Genomic DNA, 19486 nt, shown 5'->3' on the forward strand with positions numbered 1-19486 from the left:
GTGATATATATATGTATATCCAAATATATACATAATTTCAATTTAGTAAACTACCACATTTTGCAAAATAATACTTTAAAAGCAAATATGTCCTACGATTATATACAAAAAGTCATAATCAAATGAAATCACACACAAAAATATTGCTGACCTTTATAAAACTTGTTTTTTATAGTGAAAAGGGTCTTGTATTTTATTTGTTTGTTTATTTATTTATTTATTTATTTATTTATTTTCAGTGAGAGGCAGGGAGGCAGGGACAGACTCCCACATGTGCCCTAACAAAGACCACTTTGGCAAGTCCACTAGGGGGCGATGCTCTGCCCATTGCTCAGCCACTGAGCTCTTCTTAGTGCCTAAGGCAGAGGCCATGGAGCCATCCTCAGTGCCTGGGACCAACTTACTCCAATTAAGCCAGGATGGGGAGGAGTGGGGGGTGGAGAAGCAGATGAGCGCTTCTCCTGTGTGCCCTGACTGAGAATTGAACCCAGGACATCCACATGCCAGGCCAACGTTCTACCACTGAGCCAACCAGCCAGGGCCACATTTTACTTTTTTTAAACAAACTTATATTTATTCATTTTTTTAAATTTTTATTTTATTGTTTTAGAGAGAAGAAAGAGAAAGAAAGACTGGGAGGAGGAGCAGAAAGCATAAACTGGTAGTTGCTTTTCATATGTGCCTTGGCCAGGCAAGCCTGGGGCTTCAAACTGGTGACCCAAACTGGTAACCTCAGCATTCCAGATCAATGCTATATCCACTGCACCACCACAGGTCAGGCTATATTTTATGCTTTATTGTCTTTAAAACATAATATTTCCAGAGCCATGGCTTGTAGCTAAGTTGGTTTAGAGCATCATCCAACATGCCAAAGTTGCAGGTTTAGTCCCGGGTCAGGGCACATACAAAACTCAACCAATGAATGCACAAATAAGTGGAACAACAAATCTGTTTCTCTCTCTCTCTCTCTCTCTCTCAACATCAATAAATTTTAAAAAATTAAATTAAAAAATATTTTCTCTCCTTAAAACTACATTTGAAATATCTAATAAGAAGATATTTGCCCCATAGCAAAATAATTCAAAATGTTCATCTAAATATCATTCACTGAGAGGTAGTCACTAGTATATGTAATTAAACTAACAACTACTTACTGGTACCTTACACATCTATTTATGAACTTTTTTCCTCAGAATACTCTCAGAAAGGAGAAAGAGAAAGCATCACTCCAACCCATGAAACTATGAGCCATTTCCAATATGATTTACTGATCATTTCTATACCAACAAAGAGAAATGGCCAAGGTGATGTTTTTAACACGGTTATCAACATGAAAGCAGATGCTTTTGCTTTAGGATGCAGACAGTTGGTCCAGTTCTTCCATTTTCTTTTCTCCTATAAATCTAGCCTCTCCCAGGACATGAGAAACAGAGCCAGGACTCAAACCAAGCTCCCACAGGGAGTTCTGGGCCCTGTGTTTGCCCCCAAGGCCCACAAAGCCACTTTAATTAAGATCCCTGGGGGGAGCCTGGGGAACCCTGTGGATGAGCACCAATGCCATTATCACCCTGGACGGCTAAAAGTGCAGCTGTGGGCTGAGGCTTAGGTGGCCCGGCCCCACAGGGAGCCTTCCTCTAATCCCGGTGCCTCCGCAGTAAGCCTTGTGAAGAGTAGCACATCCACTTCAAACCGGAATCGGGCCTTGGGTATGTTGGGGCTAGGCGGAAGGTTGGGGGTTGGGTGCTGAAGAGCCTCGGATTCAAAGAGAAGTCAGCTGGGATGACAGGCTGCATGCAGCTGATAGGAGGGCCGGGCCTCCTCTTCCATCTCCCTCTGCACCCCAGGGGGCTCTCCCTCCAAAGCGAGGATTCTTTGAAGTTGGGGAGAATGGTTTTGTCAACAGATGGGACAATTCACTTCTGTTCAGTTTGGTCCTTGCAGACTGAATTTAAACAGTCTAGGAAGTTTTGCTTCATGATAAAGAAACGCTGCCATTTTGTCACACCCAACTCTTCCCCCCTCCTGGGCTCTATGGAGCGATTTGTTGACTCACTCTGGCCTGTAATAGAAGCTATTTCCACAGGAGAGAGAAGCCAGTTCTAACATTGCACTTTCTGGTGTGGTGAGAGGATGCGCATTTGGGATCAGGCCGGCCTGGATTTGAACCCCAGCTGCAGCGTGTTCTCACCACCCCGTGGTGTTCACCATAATACATTGATCTGTGCTGCCAACTTAAACTTCTCTCAGCCTCGTCTTTCTTATTCATAAAATTGGGCTTATATGTAAATTTAGAGAGAGGTTGTGCAGTATCTGGAAGTAAATGTTGGTTACTCCAAAGTCCCAAACTTTATACATGCATGTGCATACCCACACGGAGAATGGACATTTAAGGACATTGCTATAAGATAAAAATTATCATTCACCATTGCTTTGACAGTTTATATATATTTTTTTTTTGAAATTTTTCCTAGTGCATACATGGTGTATTGTTTTCAGAATCCTTTATTGGGTTTTGAATGATAAGTAGGCCTGAGAGGCCTTTGAGACACTGTGGTTTCACCCACGGCCATTGCAGATTGCCAGGATAGAACATGAACCATATGGACCTGCCCTTAGAAAACCACAGGGACCAGCAGGGCCCTGTGTGTGTTGGGAAGAGCATAAGTTGTGGCTGCCGCTCAACTTGAAAAAGTCTTAGTGAACGCGAAGGATATGAGACATAGTAAGTACTAGATGTTAACTTCTTCCTTCTCCTTCATCTTTTATCTGAGGGATTATTTATGTTAAACGAAATTTATTTAGCTCCCTTTTCTTTACCTCCTATGATGGGAAATTTCAAAACACAAAAATAGAGACAATGGCATAATGAATTTCCATGAACCCATCACCCAGGTTAGCAATGAACAGATTATAAACAGGCCCCACTTAGAAATGAATATTTTGATCATTTGGGGTCCAGCAGATATAAAACAGAGTTACAGATTAGAGCTGTATCCTTATCATTAGTTTAGTGCCAGGCATACAGTAAGCCCTCAATAAATGCTAGATGTTATTATCATCATTACCAATGATATTTTTCTAAACTTATCCCAAAACTTCTGATGAACCTTATAGAGTAGGCTTTTCATCCAAAGGGCACAAAGCATTTCTCACAATCCTTCTAGTGTATCATGATGTAGGCAGATAAAGTTATCCTGACAAAAAAGCAGTGAAGTGATTGCTCCTAGCCTCTCAGGACAAGACCCAAGCTACTGGTCCTGTGGTTTTGATGGTGGTTGTGCACCAATGACTCTCCTTTTTGTCCTATCTCACCTAAGTTTGGCAGAGAACTCCTTTAGAGTTGGATTCTTACCTGATGTACCACGCCTGAGGCAGCTTCTCTTCAGGGTAAGTGGCAGGACCCAGTGCTTGATGCACAGAGTCACAGAGTCAGGAGGAACAAAAGCACTATTAGGAAAAGAACTAGGTAGACCAAATTCACTTGAAAATTAGTGAAAGCATCCTCAACCTCTAAACTGGGCTCCCTTTCTTTAGGTTAGAGAGACATTTTTTCATGAACAACTGAACTCGACTGTGTTACATAGATTAAAACTAATGGACCCTTTTGGCCATTATACACAGAAACACTGAAGCCAGTGATTTCAAACACTCAGAAGTAAATTCTTGAGTTAACTAGTGTTACCTCTCTTGTTCAATTAGATTTTAAACTCCTCAAGGGCAGGGACAAATCCTATGTCACCTCTAACTCCCTCAGAACAAAGCTAGATCCAAAGCAGAGACTCACAAAATGCTTGTTTAATTCAATTGCCTTTCAAGGTGGATTGAGATGGAATCTGTCTGTGACACACCAAAAAGACCGACTTTGGAAAGTTCTATAAATAGGTATTCCGCAACACACCAAAATTGGGTGCTTTTCCTGTCTGTTCCACTTTGAGCAACATCTTTTGTGAGTTTGTATCTTTTAGAAAAATATGAGGAAACAGGAAAAAGGGAACCGGTTCCATTTCTGAAAAGATAAGAATGAAGTCTGATAAAGACAAAAGGAATTTGGGAGTCAGTAGACTTAAAACAAACTCAGACTGCCCAGCCTGTTTGAAGTTGACAAGAAACAGAGAATGACCCATTGGTTCATTATAAGCACAAATAGCTTCATCAGCATTTCATCAATGAGGCGAGTAACTTAGCCAACTGGCACTATGGAAAAAGCCCTGGTTATTTTTATGTATTTCTACCTGAGCACATCTGTATGTGTTCATATGCGTGTGTGTGTGTGTGTGTGTGTGTGTGTGTGTGTGTGTGTATGTGTGTGTGTGTGTGTGTGTGTGAGAGAGAGAGAAAGAGAGAGAGAGAGAGAGAGGAGTGGCAGGGTGTAACACTAATTTGGGGTTCATAGTTACTCATTGCTTCCAGTAACGAAATTCCAGTGTAGATTCTTGAACAGTGGTTTCATTTTGTACCGTTCATTTGAGTTCACTCTGATGGTCCGTAGCACATCACCGAGTCCTAAGCACCTAGTAGAAGTTTAGGAAATGTCCAATCGGGTAGGTAGGTGCAATGGGTAGAAATTGCTAACATAAATTAGACAAGTGCCATTTCCACTAAGAATATTACTTTGGTGGGGGCTCTTCAAACTAAAAATTGTTCCTTGTCAAAAATGGGTGTAAGGTCCCTTCTCTGAGCACAGAACGGTTTACTTTAAAAACTGTTGAGGCCCTGGCTGGTTGGCTCAGTGGTAGAGCGTCGGCCTGGCATGCGGAAGTCCCGGGTTCGATTCCTGGCCAGGGCACACAGGAGATGCGCCCATCTGCTTCTCCACCCCTCCCCCTCTCCTTCCTCTCTGTCTCTCTCTTCCCCTCCTGCAGCCGAGGCTCCATTGGAGCAAAAGATGGCCCGGGCACTGGGGATGGCTCCTCGGCCTCTGCCCCAGGCGCTAGAGTGGCTCTGGTCATGACAGAGCGACGCCCTGATGGGCAGAGCATCCCCCCCTGGTGGGCGTGCCGGGTGGATCCCGGTCATGCAGGAGTCTGTCTGACTGCCTCCCTGTTTCCAGCTTCAGAAAAATACAAAAAACAAACAAAAAAAAACCTGTTGAAAGCTCAAACCCTTCTGTCCTGGTGAACATGTACCTGGCAGACCCAAATACACTGCCTGTTGCTGGTTTCCCAGGAAGCCAATTGCCGGCTGCTGTGGGTGCAGCTGCTCCATCACACGGCAGGAGAAGAACCTGGCTCGGCAGGCCGCATGGGCAGGCCGCACAGCGGGTGTCCTTTATGCGTCCTGCCTTACCATGCACCTGGCCTAGAAAAAGCAGCCCAAGGAAAAAAAAAAAAGCTCCGGGCTTACACACACACCTTTTCCTTCCACTTTGAGCTCATGTCTACATCAAAGAATGAAGTTTCTCTGTGGCTATTTTAGAATTACAACGCATACCGCTGTCATGTACTGATTGCATCTCCTGACATTGTCCAAACCAGGGGTCCCCAAACTTTTTACACAGGGGGCCAGTTCACTGTCCCTCAGACAGTTGGAGGGCCGGACTATAAAAAAACTATGAACAAATCCCTAAGCACACTGCGCATATCTTATTTTAAAGTAAAAAAACAAAACAGGAACAAATACAATATTTAAAATAAAGAACAGGTAAATTTAAATCAACAAACTGACCAGTATTTCATTGGGAACTATGGGCCTGCTTTGGCTAATGAGATGGTCAGTGTCTGGTTTCATATTTGTCACTGCTAGCCATAACAAGTGATATGACGCGCTTCAGGAGCCCTGACGCGTGCGTCCCGCATCGCTGCACTTTGTGGCACCACCACATACAGCACACAGGATGCATCCTGTGCTCTCTCACTGACCACCAATGAAAGAGGTGCCCCTTCCGGAAGTGCGGCGGGGGCTGGATAAATGGCCTCAGGGGGCCGCATGTGGCCCGCAGGCTGTAGTTTGGGGACCCCTGGTCCAAACCATATCACCCATCTCTTTTCTCCATCTTTTCTTTTTAAATATGCCCATTTGTCTGAGGACCCTAAATAAGTAGTGTGGCGATGGAGAGCAAAGGAAATTAAAGTGGATCTTTGGTACACCAGAGTGTGTTGAAGAAAGACAAAACTGAGAGCTGTTTAGTGTGTGACCCAAGCAGAGACTTTAATGGTTAATAACCCAAGAGTGGATGAGTGCGGACACATGTGTTCCGTTCCAAGGCATCTCTAGATAACTGCCCAGATCCTTGGTCTTTACAAAAAGCTTGCCATCTTGTCCAATGTGTCTTCCAAGAAAGAATAAAATTAGCTCTTTACCTTTCCCACACATCATCACAAAGAACAAAAACCCAAAGTGAGGTGATTATGTTTCAGTTCTCTGTATATCTTCTACCCCTGTGTTCTGTCTGGGAGCCTATCAGAAGAATGTGAATAATGAGGTTACATTTCCTATTGACCCAGCTGTTTATAAACAAAGCTCTTCCTTCTAGCAAAGGCAATGACATTTAAATTGCTGAAAATTATCAGCCTCAACTCATCTGAATTTCATCGCGCAGTGCTATTCATTCAGGAAATGGGAACCACGAGAAGTTTCCCTTTATTCCAAATTGCCTCCAGATGTGGCATACAGAAGAATCTTTATATTAAAATATCACACAGTAGCCGAGGTCCTACAATTTCTACTTCTGTCACCTTAGTGAGAAAATGAATAACAAACCACTGATCATAGGAAAAAAATTCTAGGTGTTGTCTGGCGTCAGCTTTAAAGTCACCAAGGCCCTCACCCTGGCACCATAGCCTCCAACCACCTTACCCCACCTTACCTTGTTTTTTTCCACAGTACATAACACCTTATTACACTGTTGTTCAGTTTGCTTATAACGTTCATTATTTATTACCTGTCTCTATTGCTAGAATGCATGCTCCACAAAAGCAGGATCTTTGTTTTGCTAACTGATGATCCCAAAGGACTAGAACTGTGCCTGACACACTGTGCTTGCTGAAATACATATTTGTTGAGTGAATGAATGAATGAGTCAGTTTATCAATTCTTTTTTTCTTTTTAAGAGACACAGAGACAGAGAGACAAACGGACAGACAGGAAAGGAAAGAGATGAGAAGCATCAACTCGTGGTTGCATCACTGTAGTTGTTCATTGATTGCTTCACATAAGTGCCTTGGGGAAGTGGGCTCCAGCCAAGCCACTGACCCCTTGCTCAAGCCAGCAACCTTGGGCTCAAGCCAATGACCTTGGGCTTCAAGCAAGCAATCTTTGGGCTCAAGCCAGTGACCATGGGGTCATGTCTATGATCCCACGGTCAAGCTGGTGAGCCCATGCTCAAGCCAGCAACATCAGGGTTTCAAACCTAGGTCCTCAACATCCCAGGTCAACACTCTATCCACTGTACTACCACCTAGTCAGGCTATCAATTCTTATTAGGTCAAAATCTCTAATCCTCACTATGAAATTGACACCAATGCCAAATGTCCTAATCCATATAGTCTGCTAACGTACCACTAAAATAGTCCCCATCTTATTCCCACATATCTTTCACTTTCTTTCATCCCTTTACCCTGCTTCTCTTTCCCAGGTATCTATTTTTGTCCGTGACAACACTAACTGAACACTAAAATTCTTGTTCTATAACTCTTACCTCTTCTTCATCCCTCAGATCACTAATTTATGAAATTTCTGAGCTTCTTTCTGTATCTCTCCAATTTGGCCCTTTCTCTCTATTCTTATTGCCCTGGGCTATACAATTATCACCTCAAATAGACCCCTAATTGGTCCCCTAGCCTCTAGTCTCTCCCCCCTACAGGTTTCTCTGCATATCACAAGCATCGTTTTGATCACATCAGTCTTTTTTTGAAAGCCATCTGTGCTCTGGCCCACCTAGGAAATCTGACCTTCTTGACTGGTCAAATGGTCAGGAGTTAAGTCTTAAAAAAAAACCCCAGAAAGTGTTGCATAGGTAAATGAGTTATGGGACACAGGGATAGAGAGAGGAGCATGACAGCCAAGCCAAGGAATTTGAAGTCTAACTAGAGACAGAATTCATGAACTAATTGCAAGATATCTCTATTGATTGAACAATTATCTATTGTGTGCCCACTATATCTCTGGCAAATGTTCAAAGTCCTGGGGATACAGCAGGGAATAGTTATTTCTTGGAATACTAGGAAATACCAAAGACCAATAGCAAGCCACCCACAGCCTCTGTCTTTGTGGTCACCAGGCCACTCCTCTTGGCCCGACAATCTCTCAGATTTAAAATAAGCACTGTTAGCCAGACTAGTCATTGCGATACCAACTCCCTTGCTCAAAGCTACTACCCCTGAAGACTTGGGCCAAAGGTTAGTTAGGAAAAGAAAAAGGAAATGTTGCCTGTAAATCACGAGTCAGCAAACTTTTTCTGTAAATAGCCCGATAGTAAATATTTTAGGCTTGTGGACCTTACAATATCTGCCACAACTATTCATCTCTGTGGCTGTAACACAAAAGCAGCTACAGACAACAAGAGAGCATAGCTGTGTTTCAATAAAACTTTATTTACAGCCTGACCAGGCGGCGGCGCAGTGGATAGAGCGTCAGACTGGGATGCCAAGGACCCGGGTTCAAGACCTTGAGGTCGCCAGCTTGAGTGTGGGCTCATTGGTTTGAGGAAAAAGCCCACCAGCTTGAACCCAAGGTCACTGGCTCCAGCAAGGGATTACTCGGTCTGCTGAAGGCCCGTGGTCAAGGCACATATGAGAAAGCCATCAATGAACAACTAAGGTGTTGCAATGTGCAATGAAAAACTAATGATTGATGCTTCTCATCTCTCTCTGTTCCTGTCTGTCTGTCCCTGTCTATCCCTCTCTCTGACTCTGTCTCTGTCTCTGTAAAAAATAAATAAATAAAATTAAAAAAAAAAAAACTTTATTTACAAAAACAGATAGTGGGTAGATTTGGTCCACAGGCCAGAGTTCATTGACCTTTGCTTTAAGATATTAAGATATTGGTGACGTCACGGAAATGGCGCCGTGAGCAGCGCGTCCGACAGCTCTCCCCTAAATCACAACAAATTTATCAACTAGAAACAGAAAAATTTATCCTCGGAGCATTCCAGAGTTCCACACAAACTGATAGCGAAAGGACTGTTATCACTTGAATCTGAGAGACAAGGGTGTGGAAGAATCGACCACAGGGACGTTCTTTCAAACCGCAAGGAAGTGCGCCTGTGGTGAGTCAGCCCATATACTTGGGAACCGCGAGCCACCGCGAGCGGCCGACGCGAGCCCCCGCAGGCCGCCGCCGCGAGCGGCCGCCGCGAGCCGCCACCGCCGCCACCGCGAGCCGCCACGAGCAGCCGCACGCGCCCGGTCCGGTTGAGCACCGCTGACGTTCCCAGCGGCCTGCACACTGCGAGTGGGGGTCGCCGGCCACTGGTGCCCGGAGCGCCCCATTCGCGCGCGTGCCTTGGGCATTCCACACGCCCAGGGCGCTCTGCTGGCCCGCACACCCAGGGGGCTCCATTATCCTGCGCCTGGTGCGGTCCAGCCGCCAGCAGTGGGGGGAGCGGGAGAGGCTTGGGAGATTCTCTCCGTGGGCGGGGCACCTCACCCAGCCATTCAAGCTAACAATCAAGCGTTGGGGGAGGGGCGCGTGCAGGCAGCCTAAAATACCTTCAGAAGCACAGCTGTGACCCAATCACTGAAATTAGCTTAACCCATGAAATCTGCGCACCCTCGGTTCTAATTGATAAGATCTCTCTCAGTTCAGCGATCCAAGACAAGAGGCGTGATATTTTTTAGTGCCTCTCGCTAAAGGGGCGGGGTCAACTTCTGATTGATAGAGCCTCCATATTCAGGGATAAACGCTAACAAGAAGGACTTGGCAGATAATAAGGTCTATACTACACTAGTCGTAAGCAGAGACTAGTGCCTCTTCTTCCCTGCAAAAACAGGCTACAAAGTGTGGAAAGCCTGGGTTGAGAGGTCCAACTAAATGATAGGCGCTGAACAGTCACCTTGACAACAATTGACTCCCACCCCCACCTGATTACACTGGAGGCCCTGACTGTTAGAGCCTTTCCCAAAGCCTTGCACTGAGTGGGGATAGAGTGGGGATTTCCCAGCTCTTTGAGCCTCTTACTCCCCAGGCAGAAGCAGTTGCAGCCTTATAGCTGGATCACCAGGCTGCTAATTCAGAAAGGGGGGACTAGGAGAGAGAATCCAGGAAAGCAAACTCTCTCATCGTTGGACCCTGCAAACGCCAACAAGCCTTTACTTCCAGCAAGACTAAAGCCAATTATATGACATTGCCATAGAATCCCATCAACTGCAAATCCCTACCTAAGAGTGACACAGGGGCAGAGCCTGGGGTACAGAGTCACCGACCAGGAAGAGGGAGAGAAAAGAAAAAGGAAGAAGTTAACCTCTCAAAATCAAGAAAAACCCACAGACTTTACAACTTGATCCACTAATTTTTTGTTGTTGTTGTTGTTGTTTGTTTCTTCTATCTTTTTGCCTTTATTTCCTCCACCTCGGTCCTTCTATTCTCTGCCCATCTTATGCTTCCCCTTTCTTGAACTACACTACCCATGAGTGTTGCATTTTATTTTTCTTCTTCATCCTCACCCTCCTTTAAGGTTATACTCCAAAACACTTAACTCGCACTCTCTCCTCTTTTTTTTTTTTTTGTCTTGCTTTATTTTGTTTTTTTCTCTTCCTATTTTATTTCTTCCTTCGTTTTTCTCTTTTTCTTATTTTTTCCTTTCTATTCGTTTTTTCTTTTCTCATTTTACTTTCCTCCCATATAATCCTCAATCACGAACAAATTAGTTAATTTGGGACTCAAGGCTTTTTTTTGGCTTTATTTCTCTTTTTTGCTTTTGTTTTTATTTTTTTTTCTTGTTTGTTTATTTTTGTGGCATTTTGGGTCCTCCCAACCCAAGGTCTCCATTGTATTTAGTCTTCGCTCCACTTAATACAACAGATTTTTACTTATTATTTTTATTTTTTCTTCTTTATTATTCTTTTTTGGTCCTTTTTTCTGGTTCCCTCTTATCCCTCTCATTATATCTCTTAGTTGACCATCACTTACAAGCAAATCATCTTATGCTTGTCTAAGATTTTCTTTCTTTTTTTTTCTTTTTTTTTTTTTTTTCATTTAGTAGGTCCCTACTCCCTTTTTTTTGCCCCTTGAACTCTTCACCCCAAATCAGGCCCTCCATTATAGGCACGATATTTCCCTGAGGAGGGGAGAGGAGGGAAAGAGAAGAGAGAAAAAAAGGGGGAAATAATAAATTATTACTGTTTTTTTTTGTGGGGTGTTTTACCTTTTTTTTTTTTTTTTTTCTTTTTACTCTTTATTAATTCTAATCAGTGCTATCAATAAGACCACCCTCAGATGCCGATAAGAAAGAGGAAATCGAATATTATGGATACAAAAGAAAGAGAGGTAACACAAATAGATGTGGAAAAATCTATGGAGAAAAGACTTAACATATTGGAAGCCTTGGAGCTAAATGACAGAGAATTTAAAATAGAAATCTTAAAAATACTCAGAGATATACAAGAAAACACAGAAAGGCAATATAGGGAGATCAGAAAACAACTCAATGAACACAAAGAATATATTACCAAGGAAATTGAAACTATAAAAACAAATCAAACAGAAATGAAAAACTCAATTCACGAGCTGAAAAACGAGGTAACAAGCTTAGCTAACAGAACAGCCCAGATTGAAGATAGGATTAGTGAAATAGAAGACAAACAACTTGAGGCACAACAGAGAGAAGAAGAAAGAGACTCAAAAATAATAAAAAACGAGAAAGCCCTACAGGAATTGTCTGACTCCATCAGAAAGAATAACATAAGAATAATAGGTATATCAGAGGGAGAAGAGAAAGAAAATGGAATGGAGAATATACTCAAACAAATAATAGACGAGAACTTCCCAAGCCTGTGGAAGGAACTAAAGCCTCAAATTCAAGAAGCAAACAGAACACCGAGTTTTCTTAACCCCAACAAACCCACTCCAAGGCACATCATAATAAAGATGACACAAACCAATGACAAAGAAAAAATTCTCAAGGCAGCCAGGGAAAAGAAGAGTACAACATATAAAGGAAGGCCTATTAGATTATCATCAGATTTCTCAGCAGAAACTCTACAAGCTAGAAGAGAGTGGACCCCAATATTTAAAGCCCTGAAAGAGAGGAACTTTCAGCCAAGAATACTATACCCATCAAAGCTATCCTTCAAGTATGAAGGAGATATAAAAACATTCACAAATACAGAAAAGATGAGAGAATTTATCAACAGAAAGCCCCCACTCCAGGAAATACTAAAGGGGGTTTTCCAACCAGATTCAAAGAACAAAAGAAAACAACACCACAAGTAACAGCTCCACCAAGAACACAATAAAACCAAACTTAAACTGTGACAACAAAGGAAAAAAAGGGGGGAGAGGATGGAGATTAACAGTAGCAAAGGATGATGAAGTGCAGAAATACTTATAAGATAGGGTACTACAATGAATATGGTAGGTACCCTTTTCATTACTTAATGGTAACCACCCTTAAAAAAACCACCACAAAAACACTTGACTTAAAAAAGGTAGCAACAGAGGAAAGAAGTATGGAACACAAACAAACAAAAACAAATGATAGAAAAACAAAAGAGAAGAATCAAACTAGATACAAAACTAACAGAAAGCAATTTATAAAATGGCAGTAGGGAACCCACAAGTGTCAATAATTACACTAAATGTAAATGGATTAAACTTACCAATAAAAAGACACAGAGTAGCAGAATGGATTAAAAAAGAAAATCCAACTATATGCTGCCTACAAGAAACACATCTAAGCAACAAGGATAAAAACAAATTCAAAGTGAAAGGCTGGAAAACAATACTCCAAGCAAACAACACCCAAAAAAAAGCAGGCGTAGCAATACTCATATCTAACAATGCTGACTACAAGACAGAAAAAGTACTCAGAGACAAAAATGGTCATTTCATAATGATTAAGGGGAAGTTGAATCAAGAAGACATAACAATCCTTAATATATATGCACCAAACCAAGGAGCACCAAAATATATAAGACAGCTACTTATTGACCTTAAAACAAAAACTAACAAAAATACAATCATACTTGGAGACCTCAATACACCGCTGACGGCTCTAGATCGGTCATCCAAACAGAGAATCAATAAAGATATAGTGGCCTTAAACGAAATACTACAACACCTGGATATGATAGACATCTACAGGACACTTCATCCCAAAGCGACAGAGTATACATTTTTCTCTAGTGTACATGGAACATTCTCAAGAATTGACCATATGTTGGGCCACAAAGACAATATCAGCAAATTTAGAAAAATTGAAATTGTACCAAGCATATTTTCTGATCATAAAGCCTTGAAACTAGAATTCAACTGCAAAAAAGAGGGGGGAAAACCCACAAAAATGTGGAAACTAAACAACATACTTCTAAAAAATGAATGGGTCAAAGAAGAAATAAGCGCAGAAATCAAAAGATATATACAGACAAATGAAAATGAAAATACGACATATCAGAATCTCTGGGATGCAGCAAAAGCAGTAATAAGAGGAAAGTTCATATCACTTCAGGCCTATATGAACAAACAAGAGAGAGCCAAAGTAAACCACTTAACTTCACACCTTAAGGAACTAGAAAAAGAAGAACAAAGACAACCCAAAACCAGCCGAAGAAAGGAGATAATAAAAATCAGAGCAGAAATAAATGAAATAGAGAACAGAAAAACTATAGAAAAAATCAATAAAACAAGGAGCTGGTTCTTTGAAAAGATCAACAAAATTGACAAACCCTTGGCAAGACTCACCAAGGAAAAAAGACACAGGACTCAAATAAATAAAATCCAAAATGAAAGAGGTGAGATCACCACAGACATCATAGATATACAAAGAATTATTGTAGAATACTATGAAAAATTATATGCCACCAAATACAACAATCTAGAAGAAATGGATAAATTCCTAGAACAATACAACCTTCCTAGACTGAGTCATGAAGAAGCAGAAAGCCTAAACAGACCAATCAGCAGGGAGGAAATAGAAAAAACTATTAAAAATCTCCCCAAAAATAAAAGTCCAGGCCCAGATGGTTATACTAGTGAATTCTATCAAACATTCAAAGAAGACTTGGTTCCTATTCTACTCAAAGTCTTCCAAAAAATTGAAGAAGAAGCAATACTTCCAAACACATTTTATGAGGCCAACATAACCCTCATACCAAAACCTGGCAAGGATGGCACAAAGAAAGAAAACTACAGACCAATATCTCTAATGAATACAGATGCTAAAATACTAAACAAAATACTGGCAAACCGAATACAACAACATATTAAAAAAATAATACATCATGATCAAGTGGGATTCATCCCAGAATCTCAAGGATGGTTCAGCATACGCAAAACGGTTAACGTAATACACCATATCAACAAAACAAAGAACAAAAACCACATGATCTTATCAATAGATGCAGAAAAGGCTTTTGATAAAATACAACACAATTTTATGTTTAAGACTCTCAACAAAATGGGTATAGAAGGAAAATATCTCAACATGATAAAGGCCATATATGATAAACCATCAGCCAACATCCTATTAAACGGCATAAAACTGAGGACTTTCTACCTTAAATCAGGAACAAGACAGGGTTGTCCACTCTCTCCACTCTTATTCAACGTGGTGCTAGAAGTTCTGGCCAGAGCAATCAGACAAGACAAAGAAATAAAAGGCATCCATATCGGAAAAGAAGAAGTAAAGCTATCACTTTTTGCTGATGATATGATCCTATACATCGAAAACCCGAAGGACTCCACAAAAAGATTATTAGAAACAATAAACCAATACAGTAAGGTCACAGGATACAAAATTAACATACAAAAGTCCATAGCCTTTCTATATGCCAACAATGAAATATTAGAAAACGAACTCAAAAAAATAATCCCCTTCACGATTGCAACAAAAAAAATAAAATACCTAGGAATAAACATAACCAAGAACGTAAAGGACCTATATAATGAAAATTACAAAGCATTGTTAAGGGAAATCGAAAAAGATACAATGAGATGGAAAAATATTCCTTGTTCTTGGATAGGAAGAATAAATATAATCAAAATGGCCATATTACCCAAAGCAATATACAAATATAATGCAATTCCCATCAAAATCCCTATGAGATTTTTTAAAGAAATGGAACAAAAAATCATCAGATTTATATGGAACTATAAAAAACCCCGAATAGCCAAAACAATCCTAAGGAAAAAGAATGAAGCTGGGGGCATTACAATACCTGACTTTAAACTATATTATAGTGCCACGATAATCAAAACAGCATGGTATTGGCAAAAAAATAGACACTCAGACCAATGGAACAGAATAGAAAGCCCAAAAATAAAACCACATATATATGGTAAAATAATCTTTGATAAAGGGGCCAACAACACACAATGGAGAAAAGAAAGCCTCTTCAACAAATGGTGTTGGGAAAACTGGAAAGCCACATGCAAAAGAATGAAACTCGACTACAGCCTGTCCCCGTGTACTAAAATTAATTCAAAATGGATCAAAGACCTAAATATAAGACCTGAAACAATAAAGTACATAGAAGAAGACATAGGTACTAAAATCATGGACCTGGGTTTTAAAGAACATTTTATGAACTTGACTCCAATGGCAAGAGAAGTGAAGGCAAAGATAAATGAATGGGACTACATCAGAATTAAAAGTTTTTGCTCAGCAAGAGAAACTGATATCAAAATAAACAGACAGCCAACTATATGGGAACTGATATTTTCAAATGACAGCTCAGATAAGGGCCTAATATCCAAAATTTACAAAGAACTCATAAAACTCAACAACAAACAAACAAACAATCCAATAAAAAAATGGGAAAAGGACATGAACAGACACTTCTCCCAGGAAGAGATACAAATGGCCAACAGATATATGAAAAGATGCTCAGCTTCATTAGTTATTAGAGAAATGCAAATCAAAACTACAATGAGATACCACCTCACTCCTGTTAGATTAGCTATTATCAACAAGACGGGTAATAGCAAATGTTGGAGAGGCTGTGGAGAAAAAGGAACCCTCATTCACTGTTGGTGGGACTGTAAAGTAGTACAACCATTATGGAGGAAAGTATGGTGGTTCCTCAAAAAACTGAAAATAGAACTACCTTATGACCCAGCAATCCCTCTACTGGGTATATACCCCAAAACCTCAGAAACATTGATACGGGAAGACACATGTAGCCCCATGTTCATTGCAGCACTGTTCACAGTGGCCAAAACATGGAAACAACCAAAAAGCCCTTCAATAGAAGACTGGATAAAGAAGATGTGGCACATATACACTATGGAATACTACTCAGCCATAAGAAATGATGACATCAGATCATTTACAGCAAAATGGTGGGATCTTGATAGCATTATAAGGAGTGAAATAAGTAAATCAGAAAAAAACAAGAACTACATGATTCCATACATTGGTGGAACATAAAAATGAGACTAAGAGACATGGACAAGAGTGTGGTGGTTACCAAGGGTGGGGGGGGAGGGAGGACATGGGAGGGAGGGAGGGAGAGAGTTAGGGGGAGGGGGAGGGGCACAGAGAACTAGATAGAGGGTGGCGGAGGACAATCTGACGTTGGGCGAGGGGTTTGCAACATAATTTGATGACAAAATAACCTAGACATGTTTTCTTTGAATATATGTACTCTGATTTATTAATGTCATCCCATTACCATTAATAAAAATTTATTAAAAAAATAAATAAATAAATAAAAAATTTAAAAAAATTAAAAAAAAGGTATTAAGATATTTTAAATCTAATGCTCAGTTTTATTTAGGGGAGGTAGATGGAAGATCATTTAAAAAATGAGTTTTGGAACACAGAAAGCTAGAACAGAATTCCAACTTTACAACAAACATTGGGGCATTAGGAAAATAGGCTACATTTCCTAATGCATAAAATAAGAGGCAGCAGAGCCTGTTGGCCTAGGGCTGCGGTCGGCAAACTCATTAGTCAACAGAGCCATATATCAACAGTACAGCGATTGAAATTTCTTTTGAGAGCCAAATTTTTAAAACTTAAACTATATAGGTAAGTACATTCCTTATAGAGGTAGCGCCCGCACGTGGTATTTTGTGGAAGAGCCACACTCAAGGGGCCATAGAGCCGCATGTGGCTCGCGAGCTGCAGTTTGCCAACCAGGGGCCTAGGGTCAGACTGCCTGGATTCAAATTCCAACTCTGCCACTTCTCACCTTTGTGGTCTTGGGTGAGTTTCTTAATGTCTCTGAGCTTCAGTCTCCTCAGCTGTTTTCTTGGGGATAAAAATGAATGCCACTTTCCTCATTGAGAGAATTAAATGAGAACATGCATATTAAGTGCCTGGAACAAAGTAAGCACTCAGTAACTGTTCGCTCTCATTATTATATTTATTACTGTTATATTGCTGTGAAGTGTCCCAAGGAGTAGCTATTGAGACATGATGTCAAGGTGTTTTTCTTACTTGAGAGATTAAAAACAGAGAGAAGCTGTTCTATTTTTACACTCCTGTACTTCCAAACATTTTTACACAACTACAGGAAGCTGAAATCACTTTGTAAACCAGCCACTGCTTTTTCAGATGATTGCCTTTAAGTGGCTTTCAAATTCTGAAGATTATCATGCATAATGTGTATGTCAGGACTACATATTTTCCATGGATTTTTCCTCCCGCCTCCACAAAGAGCTTTGTTGGACAGGACTTTGTCTCAAAAGGAGGCCGCTTTTGCTTTTTCTGAACAGTAAGCACAAAGAGATTCTTTCAGACCTAGTGTCTTAAATCAACTAATGTGATCTATTATTATTTTTTTACAACTAATGTGATTTTTGTCTCCAATTACAACCAAGTTAAAATTCTCCAATACACACTAGACTTCCCTTCCCAAGCTATACATTAAGAGTGTCCTGATCACCTGACCAGGCAGTGTCACAGTGGATAGAGCATCAAACAGGGATTCGAGGACCCAGGTTCGAAACCCAAAGTTTCTGGCTTGAGCACAAGCTCATCCAGCTTGAGTGCGGGGTCTCACTGTCTTGAGTGTGGGATCATAGACATGACCCCATGGTGACTGGTTTGAGCCCAAGGTCGCTGGCTTGAGCAAGGGGTCACTTGCTCTGCTATAGCCCCTCAGTCAAGGCACATATGAGAAAGCAATCAATGAACAACTAAGGAGCCGCAACAAAGAATTGATGCTTCTCATCTCTCTCCCTTCCTGTCTGTCTGTTGCTATCTGTTCCTCTCTCTGACTCTCTCTCTGTAAAAAAAAAAAAAAGGTGTCCCAATTCATTCAATACCATCAAGAGAAAACAGGAGACTAGATTTGGGGTATCTCTTCCAAGAGCACCCCACCCCTTATGTAATTGGTGTCAGGACCAAGGAAAGAAAGTAGATTCATGAGCCATAAGAAATCTTCTGTTCCAGGCACTGTGACCTTTCAAAGCACAACAACAATATATATTATCTTTCACATTGTATAGCACATAACAAGATTAATATTGCTCCAGGTACGTCAAAGTGAAGATGGTCTTATCTGAGTATCTCTAGGACCACTTTTGTTGTCTGTTTTTCTTTTCTTTTTTAAAGAATTTTTATTGATCGATTGATTTTAGAGAGAAAGGAAGGGAGAGAGAGAGAGAAGAAGAAGCATCCATTTGTTGTTCCACTTATTTATGCACTCAATGGTTGATACCTATATGTGCTCTGACCAGGGTCAAACCACAGCCTTAGTGTACTGGGACCACCAATTGGTCTAACCAATTGGACAATGTGGCCAAGGCTTCTCTTTTATTTTTTATTAAAATGCATCTCAGGGCCCTGGCCGGTTGGCTCAGTGGTAGAGTGTCGGCCTGCTGTGTGGAAGTCCTGGGTTCGATTCCCAGCCAGGGCACACAGGAGAAGCGCCCATCTGCTTCTCCACCCGTCCCCCTCGCCTTCCTCTCTGTCTCTCTCTTCCCCTCCCGCAGCCAAGGCTCCATTGGAGCAAAAGATGGCCCGGGTGCTGGGGATGGCTCCTTGGCCTTTGCCCCAGGCGCTAGAGTGGCTCTGGTTGCAACAGAGTGATGCCCCAGATGGGCAGAGCATCGCCCCCTGGTGGGCGTGCTGGGTGGATCCCGGTCGGGTGCATGCGGGAGTCTGTCTGACTGCCTCCCCGTTTCTAGCTTCAGAAAAATACAAAAAATATATATATATGCATCTCAGAAATCTTTATAGTTCTTCACATAAAGATCTCTTAAGCCAGGAGTGTGCTCTGTCTCCTTCTTGTCTTTTAACCACCAGCAAGCACAGCAGCCTTCTCTTAGCCTGCTCAGACTGGCAAGGGTGCCTTTCAGGTTGTCCCAGACAATTCAAGCCACTGTATACATCGTGCTCTTTGTTAGAACTAATCAGCCACAGGGGCAAAGGCGGTAAACAGTA

General features: G+C 41.3%; 1 non-coding gene across 1 annotated transcript; it reads left to right on the top strand.

The window, feature by feature from the left end:
- The first annotated feature begins 18883 nt into the window (after positions 1-18883).
- TRNAS-GCU (transfer RNA serine (anticodon GCU)) lies at positions 18884-18959 on the top strand. Its single transcript has one exon. It is a non-coding gene; the product is annotated as a tRNA-Ser (tRNA).
- Positions 18960-19486: the final 527 nt, after the last annotated feature.

Source organism: Saccopteryx bilineata, chromosome 4, assembly GCF_036850765.1.
Source record: "Saccopteryx bilineata isolate mSacBil1 chromosome 4, mSacBil1_pri_phased_curated, whole genome shotgun sequence".
In the NCBI taxonomy this organism is placed as follows: Eukaryota; Metazoa; Chordata; class Mammalia; order Chiroptera; family Emballonuridae; genus Saccopteryx; species Saccopteryx bilineata.